General features: G+C 35.3%; 1 protein-coding gene across 9 annotated transcripts in view; it reads left to right on the forward strand.

Moving 5' to 3' along the window:
• TAB2 (TGF-beta activated kinase 1 (MAP3K7) binding protein 2) overlaps window positions 1-18,567 on the forward strand; it is a 91,134-nt gene that overhangs the window by 21,537 nt on the left and 51,030 nt on the right. For 5 of the 9 annotated variants that reach the window (XM_072827679.1, XM_072827737.1, XM_072827730.1 and 2 more), the window contains exon 2: window positions 2,427-2,575. The exons of 2 other annotated variants lie outside the window; for them this stretch is intronic. The gene's annotated coding sequence lies outside the window, so the exon portion shown is untranslated. Of the gene's footprint in view, window positions 1-2,426; window positions 2,576-8,796; window positions 8,841-11,827; window positions 11,929-18,567 lie in introns of all 9 variants that reach the window. 2 more of the 9 variants (XM_072827703.1, XM_072827696.1) reach the window with 2 other exon arrangements.

The following is an 18,567-nucleotide window of genomic DNA, read 5'->3' on the forward strand; positions in this document are numbered from 1 at the left end:
TAAAACTTCAAGCCCTAGATAACTATTTCAGAGTGTAGAGGAAGAAGGGAAGCTTCCCAGTTCTTTTTACAAAGCCAACATAACATGATAAAATATGAGTGTAAAAGATTATACACCAGTCTCAAAAAAGTCGGTGCAAAAAATGTTTAATAAAACTGTCAAATGGAAATTGTCGTTATGTTAACAGAATAATACTGTAATGAAGTAGTATTCACTCTAGAAGGTGTAATGATAAATTTATTCATATGTTAGTAGGTGAGAGGGGGTTATAAATATCTTAAGGGATACCAAAAACAGGGAGATCAACATTTATTTCTAATAATCCTTCATGAAACAGTTATAAATGAATAGATCTAAGATTCTACATATCTCAGACCAGAAGTCTGCATTTTGTTATTAGAAATATTAGTATTTAGTGAAATATTAAACTTTTTAAAAGTCATTAATCAAGAAAAGTCTGGCCAGTATTAACTATTCTATAGTATTGTCTTTGGAATACTGTCCAAAGTAATTAGACCAAAAAACAAAATAATTATTGAAAGGGAAGAGGCAGATTTATTAGTTGTAGATGACATTGTATATATGGAAAGATAAATCTATTTACACATTACTGTGAGTAATGAGATTTCATTATAGCTAGTTAAAAATTGTTTAAGATTTTTCTTGATGGTCTGTAAACTAAAAGCCCATTGATATGGATTAATGAATGGGAATCCTCATTCTTAAATACTTTTTTTTTTTTCTTTGCCTTCTAGGGAATACAGACTGAATTTAATCCTGTCATCTCCAAGTAAATTGCAGTGTGTTTTGAATGAGACACTTTCCATGTTAACTTTTAAAAACTATTTTGAAATAACATTGTAGCAGTGAATACAGTGACTTTAAGGAAATCTTTTTTTTTTTTTTTTTTTAATTCCTTGTTACTTTTGATACTTGCTGTATTGCTTGGTAATGCTAGGGAAGGTGTAATCTGATCTTTGAGCCATATTTGGTAAATAATAATTTTGTATGGAACCCACAGTTCTATCAGTAAGAGGAAAATTATTGCCCAAATGTAAGGCTTTTCTTTGCCCTTACAGCATTTCCTGACTTAAAGACCAAGTTATATCATGCATGGAATTGTTTTTGTTTTGTTTTGTTTTTAATGTATGGCATATACCAGGGCAAGGTATTTTTTAACAGGAGTGTGTGGACAAAGGTATTTTCTACTTGTAGGGAGAAGAATTACTTGTCTCCTTGTTTACCACTGATTCTGTTTTTATTCTGAAAGTTAATTGTTACATTTTTATTCATTGTCAGCTCTTGACTTGAGCTCTTACACATTTCCTTTGTAGAAACGACTGCAGAGTTTTAGTTCAAGGCCATCCTGAAACCAGATTTGAACCTAGATCTGTCTCTCCCAGAATATTTTCATCAACAACATGCCATCACACAAGATGGGACATTTACATTTTTCTTAAGAACTACTTAAATTCTGTTTCACTGTGTTGTGTTCCTAGTCACTAGAAATGCAGGGAGTTAAGTTCTTTGAATCCTCGTCTTCACTATTTTTTTTCCTGTTAGAGTTCTCAGTCTGCCATCATTTTGACAGTAGCAGAGCATTCAATTTATTTTGACTGCTCTGACATTTGTTTCTTAGAGAAATTCCTATGGGTGCCAGTTCAGCTCACCAAGCATAAAGACATTGTTTCCCGGCCCTCATACAACAGTCTGCCAATTTTAATACCCCTCCATTTCTGTAACCTTTGTAGTTACTGGGTTTTTTTTTTTTTTTTTTTTTCTAATATGGACCTAACAAATTTACACACACACAAAAATTTGAATCTATTTTGGTAATGGAAAAAAAGAATTTCCAGTGTGGTTATGAACCACATCTTATGAGCTGTTCTTTGCCTCCCACTTTTAGAATTACCAAGTATTTTTAAAAATTGGAACCTGAAATTCAGTTCATTGCTTGGACTCATTTCTTAAGAAATGTCTGAGAATTGATTGTAGGAAATTAGGGGAGCAGTTAGAAGATGATTGGAAATAAGATAGCAAAAGGAGCAAAATGACCTGAAAATGAGGACTTTACACTTTTACCCGTGAAAATGGATTTGTTGTATTTCTTCTATATACTCTGTAGTCCCATATTGGACATTCTGTTGCCAAAAAGTACCGCAGATAACAAACACATAAGCCACTGTTTCAGTATCTGGAACTGGGAGTCTAGAGTAGAATTGGGTAAAGTAAGACAATGACTTTAACTCACGTAAATAGCATTTTCTGGTAGCTTGTAACTTAAGAGATCCTTTTTCTACCTCAGAATATTTTATGTGAGACACACTGGGAACTACCTCTCTGCTATTAGATCTCATAATGTTATCTGGTCACGTTTCTTATTCTGCCTACCTCTAGTTTACTCTAGTTTCTCTTCTGCTTTCAAGGCTCCAGACCCAGTTCCTGGACCTGCCCTGGAAAAGAAGTATCCAGTAGAGATGAGCTCACTGCAGTTACTTAATTAAAAATTTGTAAGCTGCAAAAATGGCAATGGGCCAACCAAGAACAGCTACAATTTGAATTTTTCTATTTCCAGGTATGCTAAAGTCCATGGCACCAGTCAAGCTTAGCCTGCGTAACTGCCTTACTATGACATCTATAATAACCAAAACTTTACTTTCAAAATCTGTGGTCCTCTTGCTTTCAAGTACAGTAACATTCCTAACATCTAGGTAACATGCAGCTACTCTTGACTTTAACATACCTTTTGCCTGAATATTTCTAATTTAACTTGTTTGCTAGTAGTAGCAAACTAATGCAAAAACAATTTAAGAAAAATAGATTTGAAATGCTATTGAGTTAGGCCCTATATATGTACAAAAAATACTCCAGTCTTCATTGAAAAGTAGATCTTAATGACAACAAAACTGTCTTCCTTTAAGAGGTTCACATACAGTACAAGTATTACTGGGAGTTAAATAAATGACCCTAGTTCTCTCAACTGTTCTACACTACTAGTAGCCTTTACATAGAGTTAATGTATTCTTCAGTAATTGGAAATCATAAGATTTCTAATGGAACCAGATACTGTATTATGTAGTACTTTTTACCTGAAGAATTTTAAATGTAAGTATATAACTATTATTTGCTGTATTTTTACTTGGTTCAAAATAAATCAGGTGAGAAAGTCATAGTACTTGGAATTGTCCTGGAAAATAACAAAACCAAAAACTGAGGTTTCCTGTTGCCTTAGATTTTAACGGAATCAAAACTGTTTATGGATAGCTAGAGGGCAGAGGGCAGTTAGCTTTTAGGGACTTTTATTGCTTTTACCCACTTTTATAGATTTAGAAACAAGATTAATTCATAAAAGGTGACTTTTATTTACTAAACTGACAGCCATACAAATCTTTGTTTTTATTTTTTCTAAAGATTTATTTGAGAAAGAGTGGGAGGGGGTCTAGCAGAAGTAGAGAATCCCCAAGCAAACTCCTTGCCAAGTGTGGAGTCCAGCATAGGGCTCAGTCCCACGGCCTGTGAGATCATGCATGACCTAGCCGAAGCCAAGAGTTGGATGCTTAATTGACTGAGCCACTCCCCATATCTTTTGTTTTTCAAGTTCAATTCAGAGGAATTGAACAGAGGAATTTTATATCCTAAGTGTGAATTTAAAAGATGATTCTAATATCCTAGCTTGTACTTTAAAAACTCTCTCCTTTATGTTAACATATATTGAATTTAATGTCAGTCAGTGTAGTAAGCATTGGGTCACTGATTATGTCCCACATGATTTGTTTGGTACTGAAAGGATTGTATCTTATGAAGTGTTGAATTAGGACTGGAAAGGGTTACTATAGGATCATTAGGGAATTAGAGGGGAAATTCAAGAGACAACTGCATTTGAATTTCAAGTCTTAACTAGTTATCACTGTGACTAGTAATGGTGAAACTTTTCTACATTACTGAATGTGAATTTTGTATAAAATACCATACTAGACACAGAAGGGATGTGGAAATGAATAAACCTTGCTTTCAGTGATCTTACAGACAAGTAATACTAAAAAAGTACCAGAATAGGAGTGTGAACAGTGTACTGGAGAATACCGGAGAGAAGCAACTTTGTGGGGAAGGTAACACTTCTACCAAGCCTTGAAAGATAGAAAAAATTCTTTTGAGAGAATGGCAAGAATATTTCCAAGTTATGGTATTGAAAAGTGTGTAACATGTTTTAGAAATTGTAAGCAATCCATTGTGCATAGAGAATAAGTATACAGGATATGTTAGAAGATCTATATCATGCATGCTCTCAAATAGGTGAATAAGTTGGGACTTAAGTAGTAGGTAATGAGAATCTGTTGAAGATTTCTTAGCATCGATGCACTTAAGTAAGTGAGTCTTTTTGAAAAGCTGACTGTGGTAGAGTAAGGGTTGACTTGATGAAGTCAGAAATTAGACAGTTATAATACCTAATTAAGGATATCATTTATTGGTCTATGTGCCAGAGTTCTCTGTGTGTGAAGAGTTTTACCTACAAATTTCTCATTTAATCCTTATTACAGGAATGTGAGAAGCAACTGAAAATTACTTATTGCTAGGCATTTAGCACAGGACCTGGGCAACAGTAATAGTAAACTTAGTAATGCTACATTGTGATTATACTATAAACTCAGAAAAGTATTGTCCACTTTTATGTGTGATAACTTTCTATAAGATACTGTGTTTATTGAGGGACTCATAGTAACAATAAACCTCCTTTTTCTACTACCACCTGCCTTTTTCTTTTAAACAGTTAAACCATCCCATTGGTGGATGAGTACTTTCTCAGTTTGAAAGCTGCACATTAGTTACATTGAGTTAGCCTTGGTTGAAAAAAAAGGGGGGGAGGAGGACCGGGCTTTTTTGTTTCAACAGGACTGAACCTAAACTTACAGCCCATACATAACATTTAAATCAAAATGTAACTATAGATCTCATCTGTCAGATATCTGGAAAAGACAGAATTGTTGCAGCTGTTAACTGAAACAGTAACAGTTTCAGCATTGATAACCATAGGTTCTATTTGGAAGTATATATAGTTGGCTAAGTACAGGTACTTTGAAATTATTCTACTCTTATTCTCCTGCCTATATATCAGAATACAAAGAATGATGGATCGTCTACCATCCACGTGTCCCTTTACCTTGCCCTCTCCAAAATAGTGTGTTCTTTCAGAACTTTTCCTGTGTATTCATATAACAGCTTTTTAAAATCTATTTTTTGTATCCCCCCTCTTTTTTTTCCCTAACCACAAAGGATATCCTTACACATGAATTCTGCATCTTTTTTCTTTCATTAAAGTCGTAAAAGGTCTTTCCATTTAATTGTTTGGATATCTTAGTCCACTTTAAAAAAAAAAAAAAAACAGCTGCATGGTATTCCTTCATATTGCTATACAATAATGTACTTATTCATGCCTCGATAGAGGTTGTTTTTAGTAATACACATTGAAATTAAACGTGTTTGTCTCAAGATTAGATTCTTTTATCGATAAAGGAGACCTCCAGTACTTTAGTATTTGTAACAGATTTCATTCAGCCCACCTCACAGCTGATTGCAGTAGCAGTGGGTTAGGGACACCACAGTTATGAACTGATGGTTTAGAATTCTGATCCACAACTCACTTAGTGGGAGCTGTGTATATATCTCCTAATGTGTCTACATATGATTCTCTTCCGTTAAAAGGAATGGTGTAACAGTTGTCTCTGCTTCACATGTGGGGAAGATAAAGTGAGATAATAGATACATATGTTTATAGGAAGTCCAGTATAAATCTGAATTCTAAATTATAATCTTTTCAAAAGCAAGGATTCTATTTTATTCATCTTTGCTGATTTAGAGCACACTGCATGGGATAGAGTGGGCAGTGTTTATAGAATGGTCCCCAGAAATAAAGGTGGCCAAAAAGTAGTTCAGGCCAGTGGAATTTTTTTTAGATGTATTTTCTGCATTATCAGGAATCTGTACAGTTTTCACTGAAGATTACACACCTTTTCAACCTTATTTCTCTGCTCCACTCAGCCATAATTCTTCAAATTTATCATGTTCTTTCATGGCCTTTGCCCCAATAACCAACAGTTGTCAGAGATAACCTGTAAGACCTTTATTATTCCTGACTAAACTCAAGCACAGCATTCTTTGTGATGTTTCCCCTGCCTTTCCTTAGTAAGTTTTAGGCACTTCTTCCTCTTAAGCTTCATTGTAGCTCATATACCTGCAAATGGCATAGAGTACCTGTTGCTGGCTGAAGACATGCCCGCCACTGGGGCATGGTGGTGGGTTTTGGTGGCAGGGCCTGGAACTTCAGAGATAAATCACATGAATCGAGAAAGTGAGAGGCATATTGTTTGTGCTGACTTGTGGGAGGCAGCATGTATGATGCAGAGAAGGGCCATTAAAATCTTGTGTGATATGCCCATCCTTACCTCACTTCTACAGCCTCCTCTTGCATCACACTGTCTCCCTGTGAATCTCACTCCCTGCACTTCAACATTAGCCAACTACTTAGGGCTTCCTGAACTTCCATGCCATTTCACTCCTTTAAATCTTCCCTCAGCAACTGCCTGTGCCTGAAATATTCTTTCCCTCTCACCTGTCTACCTAGTGAACACATTTTATCTTCCAAGACCCTGCTTAGGTGTGCCCTGGTATAATGAATCCTTTCCTTAAGTCCTCCCCTTCCCTCAAAATAGACTGGCCCTTCGTTTCCCCTTTTCTGCACATTTTATCTGTAACAACTTCTTATTACATTTATTTATTGAATGTTTTGTCTTCCCCTACTAAAATGTAAATTTCTTGAACATATGCAACTGTGCCTTTATTTTATTCTCTCAGCACCCACTGTAGTGTAGAATAAGTAGCAGGCACTCAACAAAGCTTGAGTAAGCAGTGCATATAGTACATATTGAAAAATATAAAAATGATAAATAAGAAAATAGGTTCATAAATAAAAATGTTAAGTAGATTGTCACCTTTATGTATATTTTACAGTTCAAATTTCCTATTAGGAAACTCCAGATTTATGGGTGTTTGTAGGATGGGATTTCTGGTTCTTTATTCAGTTATATTATACAATTAAAAATATTAAATCAAAATTCTTTAAGGGTATCTAAATTGAATTATGAAATAGATTTAAATATATGTATATTATATATATATATAATAAATTTGCTAATAAAAGTTTCTGTATAGATCTGAGATTACTCTTGACCATCTAATAAAAAATTCATTCACCGGAACTATAACAAGACTAATAGCCAACTACATAGAACAGTTTCACAGTGTAAGATTTCAAAGATAGACACATGCAAAACAAAATGAGATTGCATTGTGTTGTGTTTTATTTTATTTTATTTTTTATTTATTTATTTTTTGCATTGTGTTGTGTTTTAGAGATTTGGTTCAATTTAATAATTTTACCAATTTTACCTTTGTTCATTTGAATTCTCTGTAATTTCTTTTTAAAGTTCTGAATACTGTTATAGTAATGAAGTATTTTATTTAATTGTTCTTTACAGATAAATTTTTATATATTTTCTCCATTAGCAGGCTTGGTAGTCTCCATTCACCACAGTCATATTACCAAGCAGGTTTATACGTATAATTTCAAAATTGCCAATTTAAAATACCTATCTATTTACACTATGTCTAATTCATGAACATAATTGACACATGCCCAATGCGGTAGCACAACACATATCTAGTACCTGACCAGAAGTCCACTCTGGGGAGAAGTCTGTTGAGGGCCATGACATTAGAAGGAAGATGGATAAAGTTATAGGAGATGTACCAAAAAAAACATGGGGCCCAGTAAATTTTTTTTTTAAAGATTTTTATTTATTTATTCATGAGAGACATAGAGAGAGAGAGGCAGAGACACAGGCAGAGGGAGAAGCAGGCTCCATGCAGGGAACCCGACATGGGACTCCCATCCCGGGTCTCCAGGATCCCTGGGCTGAAGGCGGTGCTAAACCGCTGAGCCACCCAGGCTGCCCCCCAGTAAGTATTTAGAACTGCATGGGGATCAGTTGATGAAACTTCTCGTAGGTTTCTCTCACTCTTCATATTAAGATGCCATTTTAGATTATATTTTAACTAGCTTATTAGAATCTTCACATGCCATTGAGTTCGTTGATTCATTACAGATGTTTATGGTTGATATAAGATGCAAACCAGTCCTTCCAAGTACTTTTATCTTCCTTTATCCTCTCTTTTTCCCTCTTATCCATAATAGGAACTTATTGTCATCATTTATTTATATTATATTTTCTTTTAAAGATATTATGCACAGGATGGATTATCCAAAAATTACAGTAGAAAGGAGACACTGAAAAATAATTTTGTCTCCCATCTTAAAGCCCTAATGTATTGGAAAAAAGTAATGAGATATGAATTGGAAAATACACACAAGGTAGTTAGTTATATAATATGTTTTGATGAATTATAACCATTCTGTCTTAGATTTATTGCACTTTTCTTGATCTTTAGAAAATGGTAGCACTCACCACAAAACCACAATACATAAATTGCCAAGTGTGGCTGACTTGCACATTCTTTTAGAAGAACTTATAACTAGTAGACCTTTTAACCATAAGAAATTCATGGACTTGAGGCAATGTATTAAAAGAAATTGGAACATTTTCTTTTTAAGAGGAGATAGTGTATAGATCATTATGTACTTCAACCTTTGATGTTTGTTTTTTCCTTTACAAAGTAAATTATTGCAGGATTTTAAAGTTGAGAAATCAATTTTCTGCTAACATAATCCTTTGCTCCTTTCAGGCTTTTAAATAACACAAAAGCCGAACATGATAGCTAAATTTAAAGTAAGTAGCATTTAGATGACTGAGATGGTATGTTTCTGTTACTTTATTTTTATGCAAATAACTGCCTATGTAAAGTGGTTCAATATTACAACTGTTTCATGCTAAAGTTTATGTTAAATGTGGGTTATAATTATCTTGCTCTTAGGCTTAAATAGTGATAGTATTTGAATTTTAGATTTTAATTGCATAGCTATAGTTGCATTTTAACTCTTGAAAATAACAATATTGTAGATTTGGTGGAGGTGGGGTTTGCTTTGCCTTAGTAAAGTGGTAACATAATGCTCCAAGAAATATAATTCTAATAATTTGCTCTTAAAACTTTGTTGAAATTTTTCACGTTCAATTAATGACATTTGTAAATTCTTTTGAGATTAATCGGATGTGAAGTGCATCAACTATTACCTAACTAGAGCATTTGATGACATGCTTAGATAAGGTATCAGTAGAGTAAAAAGTAATTAAAATAGTGTATGTAATTAGAAAATATATATTTTTAAGGTTTAATTCTGAAATCATATTAAGCCTAGAAGGTTTCAAAATTTGCTTTAACCTTAATTTTTTAAATGATAGCATCATTCAACTATTCTTACTGCATTACCAATGCTTCTTTCTCTGATGAAGATACTCTTTAAGAATAGCTCATCCACAGTCTGATAATGTCAGCCAATCCACAGAAGACACACAAACTGTCATAGTTATGAAAAACTATTAACATCATTTTGACAATAAATAGAGAAGTTGAAACATTCTGCCTCGCAGTAGGCATCTTGGAGAAGTTCACAGTCGTTGAGGTCAGAAGGGCTTTGCAGTACATAGTTCTGTTAAAATTTAACATACGTGTTTCTAAAAATCACTGTGCTATGTAAATCATGAAGAAAAAAGCCACAGGGCTTATGGAAAAAGTGGAATTCAGGATACAACACTCAATGACTATCAGAGAACATTAAAAAAAGATAGGAACCTTAGAAAATGACAGTATAGTTTTAAACATGTTAAATGATTAAGAAATATGTACTCATACACAATATACAAAAGATATTGTACTTTGATAAAGTCTTGAAGTTTGCTTGTGGAAGTGAGCATAGATGTGGCAGCTTGTTATTGGAAGTGGTTGAAGAAGTGTTTCCTAAAATCAGGAGGAAAGTTGTAACACAAGATGTGGATAGGTGGGACCATATGAAGACATGGTGAACTGAGATGGCAGGTATTTGAGGTGTGTTCATAGTTACATTTTGTGTATTTACAAGCAGCTTGTTTCAGCTAAGTGTGGTTTTTCTGTATTCACCTAGTGTTTCTTGCTGGTGAAATCATAGCAAAATTCACTTAATGCTGAAATTGTTCCCTACTATATCAATTGCATAAGAACAAATTTGCAGTTCCAAAACAAGTAACTATAGCAGCATTGACTTACAGCTGAGGGTAATGGATAGATACATGCCACTTTTTATAGTCGTCTTCAAAATCTAGACATTATCTGATGCATGGAGATTTATTGCAGCAAGTATTTACTGAGCATCTATTATTTGGTGTATACTTTCTAAGTATTTAGGATACAGCAGTGGACAATGTAGTCTTTCCATTTTGGGACTAACAGTACTTGTATAAAGAATTTTGTTTGTTGTCAAGGATTGGTTTTAAGAAATAAAATTAGATGGAAGAGGAAGTCTAACAAAGTCTACTGGGCAACAGGCTTTTCTCTAAAGTTTTATATAAAATATTAAAACTTTAATGTTCTTGTATCTCAATGAAGGTCTTCTATAATAAAGGCCTTTCTCATCTTCTGTAACCACTTTCCACCCCTTCTGTCCCTCCTTTCTTCTAGCCAAGCAGATGACTGGTTCACTATCTCCAGAATCTGCCTCCTATTTAGTTGTCTTCATACTTTAACCTTTAAAAAAAAAAAAAGTTAGTTTCCAGGGCACCTGGGTGGCTCAGTCAGTTAAGCATCTGCTTCCCAGGGTCCTGGGATTGAGCCCCACGTTCGGGGCTCCCTGCTCAATGGGGAGCCTGCTTCTCCCTCTCCCTCTGTCTGCTGCTCCCCCTACTTGTGCTTTCACTCTGTCAAATAAATAAAATCCTTTTCTAATGTTAATTTCAATTTAGTTAGCATATAGTTCTATTAGTTTCAAGTGTACAGTATATGAACTCACCAGTTCTGTACATAATAAGTATACTCTTAATCCCCTTCACCTGTTTCATTCATCCCCCTACCCACTGCCCCTCTGGTAACTACCACTTTGTTCTGTATAGTTAAGAATCTGTTTTTGGTTTCTCTCTTTTTTTTGTTTTATTTCTTAATGCACACATAGAGTGAAATCATGTGGTGTTTGTTTGGTCTTTCTTTGACTTATTTCACTCAGTATTATACACCTTTAGATCCATCCGTGTTGTTGCAAATGGCCAGATTTCATTCTTTTTTATATTCTTAAACTTCCTAAGTACCCATGATTATAGATCCCTACCCCCCCACCCCCACCTTCCTTCAGCCCAGAGAGTCCTTTAAACACATATAACACAATTTATACCACTTCTCTGGCACTTGTGTACAGCCTAGTACTGTTTGGTTTTTCAGGGAGCTTTGCCTGAGTTTCCTAGTTACATGAGTTATTTGTCCATATACTTGGAAGAGGAAGGCTTCAAAGGTTCAGTCAACTTTTTCAGTATTCTACAGCCAGGTTAGCATGCAGTCCTGTTTGCTAAGGTTTTGTTCCTTTGTACTTTGTAGGAATTCATGGTATTTAGCATAAATAATTATTACTACCAATGTGTATTTTTTTTGCTACAGGCCAGGCAAGTGCATTGCAATTTACTTTTACTGTGTTACCACTAATCCTTGAAATTCCTTGAGCTCTTTTCTCCTTTTACAAAGAAGAAATGATAGTATTAGTGACTAGTACTTGCATAAGCTATTTTATTTACTTGTTTGCTTACTCTCGCTATTTAAAAATTATTTTATATGTATTATTTAATTTCATAATATGAGGTAGCTACTCTATCATCGCCACTTTATAGATGAGGAGACTGAGGCACAGAGAAGTTAAATGATTTGCCCAAGAAGATACTGCAAGTGGCAGATTCAGTTTCCTAAGTAAGTAACCACAAATTACAGAATCCTAAATTTATATTTAAGCAGCCACCACTATGTGTCCAATACTGTGCATTTTATATACATTATCTCATTTGTCTCATTAAATGAAACAGTGCCCACTAATACAGAATTGAGGTTGAAATATGTAGCAATGTTTCTCTGCTTTTAACCATTAGCATAGCATGTTCTTTCACCAGAGAATTTTAGAAAAGGATGGCTAAAATAGAATACTGTTTCTTGAAATTCTATTCTTTGGGAAAATTTTAAGTCTATCTCAGAGTAACATTTAATTTATTCACTGATTTCTTTTTTTGATAAGATCTTACACTAGCAAAAGTCAGTACTTTGTCAGGTTTAAATTTTGTAGATCTAAGTAGTTTATACAAGGTACATTATCAATTACTCCTTTTATTTTTAAAGTTGGATCTCATCATTTGTTCTTTTCATTTTAATAAAACTTTACTTTGTATGTATGGCACCTCCTGAACAGGAGCAGTCAACTTTAATCTTTGATACACTTTTACTATGTCCATAGTCACTGTCAAGGCAGTTTGCTAGAAAGCAGTGTATCTCATCTGAATCTGTAACTTCAGTAGAATAGTAGTGATTCCTCTTAACCTCACCTCACCCTATCTTACCCCCTTTTTCTCATTTCCCATGGGATGAGAACTGTAAAAGCTTTGTTGTTTATTGTACTTGATGGAAAACTAATTTTTGGCCACATGTGATTAATATTCTATATTTTTTCATTAAGAACACTCACACTTTTCTTCCCAAATGCCAGTATGAGAAAGTACCTTGGAGATGGAGCTCATCCCCTATAGTAGACCAACTGGCTAGGCTAACAGTATTTACCCAAGAAAAAGTAATATAAACTCTGAATATGGATTTAAGCAAAAATTGTGAAATAAGTAATTGGGCAGATAGGCATAGGAGTCGAGAAGCATGGTGGTGTGTATATATGGGAACTGAGTTGCAAAGCTAAATCTTCATTATCTACAGTAGGAAATCCATAGATAATGTGTAAAATCCATAGATAATGTGTAAAAACCAAGAAATAACCTTATGATCGTCTTATGTAGGAATATGGAGAAACAGCCCAGTGTTGATAGGGTTTACTCTATAGAACAGAATAAGAGTAGGAAGGCATGAGGTCTTAGAAGTTGATGGTTTCCTGATAAATTTTATAGTACTATTTGACTTGTAAACTGTGTACATGTTTTTGTCTTTACAGTTTTATTTAAATTTTTCATTATAGAATATGTCCTGTTAAAATATTTTCTAGATAAATAAGGTCTTTTAATTTTTTTTTTTTTTTTTTTTTTTTTTGGTATATACTGTTTAGTTGTTTAGACTGAAAGGAATGTTGACCTTTAGGGAAGAATTAATAATGACTGTATAATGTTTTATATATAATATAACCAAGAATATTTTTCTTTAGGTGTTCTTAAATTATATAGTAGGATTATTTACAGCACTCAGGTTTTAATTAATGCCAGCACCAGAGATGCTTCTCAGATGTTTATCTGCAGCCCAGACCTACTCTCTGAGCCCTGGACCCATCAATCTCTATTCCTTCTGTGATAACATCTTTTTGGGTGTTTTAAAGGTGCCTGAGACTCAGTGTGTTCAAAACCACACCAAGTAATCTGCTCTTTTGTTTCCTTGGTCCTATTCTATCAGTCATTATCCGAAACCAACCTTGTCACCTACTTCTTCACCCCAATATTTAATCCAACAAATTGCATTAATTTTTACTTCCTAAATATCCCTTCAGGTTTTCCTTCTGCTCAGCCTCCACTGCTGTTTCTGCAGACACAAGCTATTAGCATTTCCCAGCTAGCCTCCAGCAGTGGTTTTCTAACAGGGCTTCTCATATATTTTGCCCTTTTCTGCATACGGTAGCCATTTGTCATGCATACATGATTTCTTGATAGGGTCCCCTTCCCTGACTCTGAGCTTAAATCTTCAGTGGTCGTCCATTACTCTGAAGACAAAACTTCCAAATTGTAATAGCCTCGAAGGTACCTCATGACTTGGGCCCTTTTTCTTGCTCTCTGCTCTCCACAGTTTTTCCTCATGTACCATACTCTCTGTCTCTGAATATGAACAAATATGATAGCCACAAGCTAGACTAAGCTGGCAGCAGGAAGCAGACAGAAGATAAAATAGTGTGCAAGTTCCAATAAGCTATCTGAATTAGAAACTTGTGTCGATGTGCCTCTGATACAGGAGTTTCTGTGACTGGAGAGCAAGGACATGGAGTATACTTTATCTTTGGCACAGTATCTGCTGCATTTTAGGCACTCTTTGAATGTATGGGTTGTGGATAATTAGAGGAGGATTATTCCAGTTTTTGTATCTAGTTGCCTCATAAATGAATCAGACCTAGAAGTCCTGTTGCTTTTCTCTTTGTTGTTTTTTTCATCGAGGACCATGGTCTCTCTTCTTGTGGGTACAGTTTAAAAAATTAGCTGTGTTACATACTTACAGTCCTGGAAAAAATCACTATGACAAATGATGGTGAACATGAAGACTTGCTAACTATCATAGCTTAAGGTGTCGGTGAGCTGTTTTACTGTACTTAGTACTCTGCACCGACACGATAATTGTTGAGAGGTCAAAAACAAATTGTTTACATAATCTTTAAGAAAGGAAAAAATAAGGCACATTTTTATAAGGCTTTCCAGTATATTTACTGTTAGATTCTGTAGTATTGTATCTATTCTACTATTTAGAAACCTTAAGAAATTAATTCTCTCAGATCACTTGAGGTGGTGACAGTTCATGTGCCAACACTTTGTACCAAATGCTAGAAACATTTCTAGAAAGTATGATTATTTTCTCCAAAGATCAGTCATGCTGCATCTCAGTTATAGAAAATATGTTTCCATTTATTATTAGAAATAATTTTCCAGATTAAGTTATATTGCATGGTTTTCCTTTTGAAATTAAATCCCACCTATTGTTTGTTTCAATAATGAATTTAGTTGTAAAATTTATTTACTCACCACAAAGGCTACATTAAAAACACTTATCTTGCCTTGTCCTTAGAGACTACTCTCACTTCTTGGGATGCCTGGGTGGCTTAGCGGTTAAGCATTTGCCTTCTGCCCAGGAAGTGATCCTGGAGTCCCCAGATCGAGTCCCATATCGGGCTTTCTGCATGGAGCCTGTTTCTCTCTCTGCCTGTCTCTCATGAATAAATAAATAAAAATAAAGAAAGCATTAAAAAAAAAAAGTTTACTCTTGCTGGATATAGAATGTGAGTTGATGTTTTTTCTTTCAGCACATACATAATGTCATTTGACTGTCTTTTGACCTCCATAATTTCTGATGACAAGTCGACATCATTGGAATTGTTTCCCTCTGTCATTTCTTTTGCTGCTTTCAACATTTTCTTTGCTTTTCAGCAGTTGGACAGTTAGGCCTATGTGTGGTTTTTCTGGGCTTTTCCTCTTGAGGGCTTGAGCCTAACCTGTTTAGGCTTTGATATTCTTGAGTAAGATCTTTTTATTTGTTTTTGTGTTGTTGTTGTTGAAAACAAGCTCTGGCTGGTTTTATTAAGCATTTTGCTTTTTACCAGTGTGTTCTAATGTACTTCTAGTGATATTAGAATCCCCTGGATCAGTGATAGTCAGTATATATATACTCTGCAGAGTTTTCCACATGCCGAGCCCCAATTCAGTAGTATCGCCACCATAGTGACGGACACCATTTTTGGCCCTTGGGGTGTAATACTGTTTCAGATTTCCTCAAGGCTGGGCAGTTGTTAGTGAGGGTGACTGGTTCTGATCATCTTTAGCATTGGCTCCTGCCCTAGCAAGGACTTTCACTTTTCATGAGGAGTTTGAGCCTTGAGTTGATCTGGAGAGCCTAGAGTTGATTGATTCTAGCAACTGTTTTGTCATCTTTGCAGCCACCATCTTCTGCCTTATGTGTGGGATGACCCCCAACCAGTGGCAGCCACCAGAGTGTCCGGGGAGGTAATCAAGATCTTCATGATCTGTAAATTTATCTTTTACTAACTTGAAGAAATTTTTAGCCACTGTTTCTTCAAATAGTTATTTTCTATCTCACTGTCCCCTATCCTTCTGGCTCTCCAGTTTTAAGTACCTTAGACTTTGTGATATTTTCCCACAGGTCCCTGACATTCTCTTCCTCCCCACCCTCAGTCATTAATTTTTCCTCCATGGAAAAATTTCTGATTGGAATAATTTCTATGGCTTTATCTTCAAGTTCACTAACTATTCTGGTATTTCCAACATATGGTTAAATCTACCTAGTAAATTTTTTATCTCAGGCATTTTATTTTTCATTTTTTGAACTTGTATTTGGTTCTCCTCTCTTTTTTAACAAGTTTTTTGTTTTTTGTTTTTTTCTTTTTCTTTTTAACTGAGATTCAAGCATATTTGCCCTCACATCTTTCAGCATAAAGTAGCTGCTTTAGAATCCTTATGTGCTAGTAATTCTAGCCTCTGGGTCATCTTGGTCTCTCTTGGTTGCCTTCTCTCTTGAGTATGGGTCAGTTTTTCCTATTTTTTACATGTTTCTTTTGAATGACATGTAGAGACTCTGGATTCTATTTTGTTCCTCCAGTAGTGAGTATTAATGTTTGGTTGGTTTCCTTGCTTGCTTGCTTGTTTGCTTGCTTGCCTGCTTACATTAGTAGGCAGTTAACTTGGCTGAACTTCTAGCTACAAACTCTGAAATCTGTTATTTTAGCTTTGGCCAGGTTGCTTGGAATCTCACATATGTGTAATTTGGGATCAGAGATGTGTGCAGAATTTATACATAGGATTTGGTGCTCCTTTCTTTCTTTCTGTGATTTACTTACTAGGCTTTCAGCTGTTGCGATTATGCCAAAGTCTAACCTTTGGCTAATTAAGTGAGTAAGGCTGTAGGTTCTCTGTCTAGGTTTCAGCTACCCAAACCATCTGGGGCCTACTCTTTGGCTAAACGCCATTTAAAAAAAAAAAAGGAAAATCACTCCATGCTGTTTGTTACCTTCTAAGTACTGACTCCCCCCGACTTCTCCTGCCTATCATCCTTCTATTGCTGTTTATGCCTTCTGCCTTCAAGTAGTTGCTTTTATGCTTTGTCTGGTGTTTAAAGTTGTTTATGAGTTGATCTAGTAGGAGCTACTCAGCCATTATGGGAAATATAATCCCTAAAATACAGTTGTATGTTTGAACAATCTTCTTGTTTGTGTACTTGATGATCTTTGTAAGGAAAGCAAGTGTGATAAGAGTTTTTCAAAAAATCTTGGAAATTTGTGTTTTAATAATGGAAATAAGTCTGAATTTATATTCATGATTCATTATCCTCTAATAAATGTCCTCAATTATACCGAAAATGTATTTGCCTGTCTCTCAAAGGGTGTAAAAATTTCCAGATCTAGATCATTTGAAATGTGTTTTAGAAGCAAAGTAACATGAAGAAACCATGCAATAAAACCTTCATTTCATCCAACAAATGTTACATCTTTGACCTAGGTCCTGGGGTATGGCAGTGAACTTCAAAGTTCTTGATCCTGTGGAGTTAATGTTTTGGGAATAGATAGATAAGTAATAAATAAATACATATCAGGTACTGACTTGCTATGAAGAAAAGCAAGGTATGAGGATGTGATGGGCATTATTTTAGAGAGATTGGTCGAAGAAACTTTCTGAGAAAGTGACATTTGATCAGAGATCTTAATGAAGTAAGAGCGGAGGCCACGCATGTATCTGAGGGTATAAAATGTTTTAGGCAGAAGGAGCAGCAAATGCAAAAACCCTACAGGAGGAAGAGTGGCTTTTTTAGAACCAACTAGAGCTTAGACAACCTGGAGAGTGGTAGAAGTGAAGTCCAAAGGGGTGGCATTTAGCCAGGGGCCTTGTATTGTAAGATCTTTAGCAGGGGATTTTGCCCAAATTTACTTTACACAAAGATCACTAAACTCAGTAGAGTAAGGGGCAGGTGTGGAACAGAAAGTGAAGGCAAGGAGGAAAGCAGTTGAGAGACCTTTGCAGCGGCACTCTAGGTAAATTACAGCGATAGCTCAGATGAGAACAATAACAGAGGTGGGAGAAAGTGATCAGATTCTAAATATTGTTTATAGATACAGCCAATGAGACTTGATGCTGGATTCGAAATGGGATATGAAAGAAAGATCAACTGGATAAATGATGGCACCATTTACTGGGATGAAAAAAGACTACGGAAGCATTGGTTTGGATGGCGGAGGGAATTAAGAGTTTAATTTTGGACATACTAAGTTTGAAGTGAGTTTTAGTTGTCCAAAAGGAGCTGTCAGGCAGGTAACTGGCTATATTAGTGTGCAACTCAAGGAAGAATGCTCCCTTGGCCTTGCAGATAGAAATTTGTAAAGCCTGTGTGTAAGGCAGTATATTGGGATGGAATTACCTGCAGAGGAATGTAGGTGTAGTTGAAAAGAAACTAGTTCTGAACTCCATTGTCTACCAACATTTAGATGTCCAGAAAAGGAAGAAGGTCTAACAAAACTGAGAGGGAGCTGCCAGCGGTAGGAGAAACACCAGAAGAGTATAAATCTCAGAAGCCAAGTGAAGCACTTGTTTAAAAAGGGATTGGCTGACTGGGTCCTAAGCTGTGGTTGGACAGGCACTGAGGACTGCT

The sequence above is a fragment of the Canis lupus genome, chromosome 1 (assembly GCF_048164855.1).
Source record: "Canis lupus baileyi chromosome 1, mCanLup2.hap1, whole genome shotgun sequence".
In the NCBI taxonomy this organism is placed as follows: domain Eukaryota; kingdom Metazoa; phylum Chordata; class Mammalia; order Carnivora; family Canidae; genus Canis; species Canis lupus.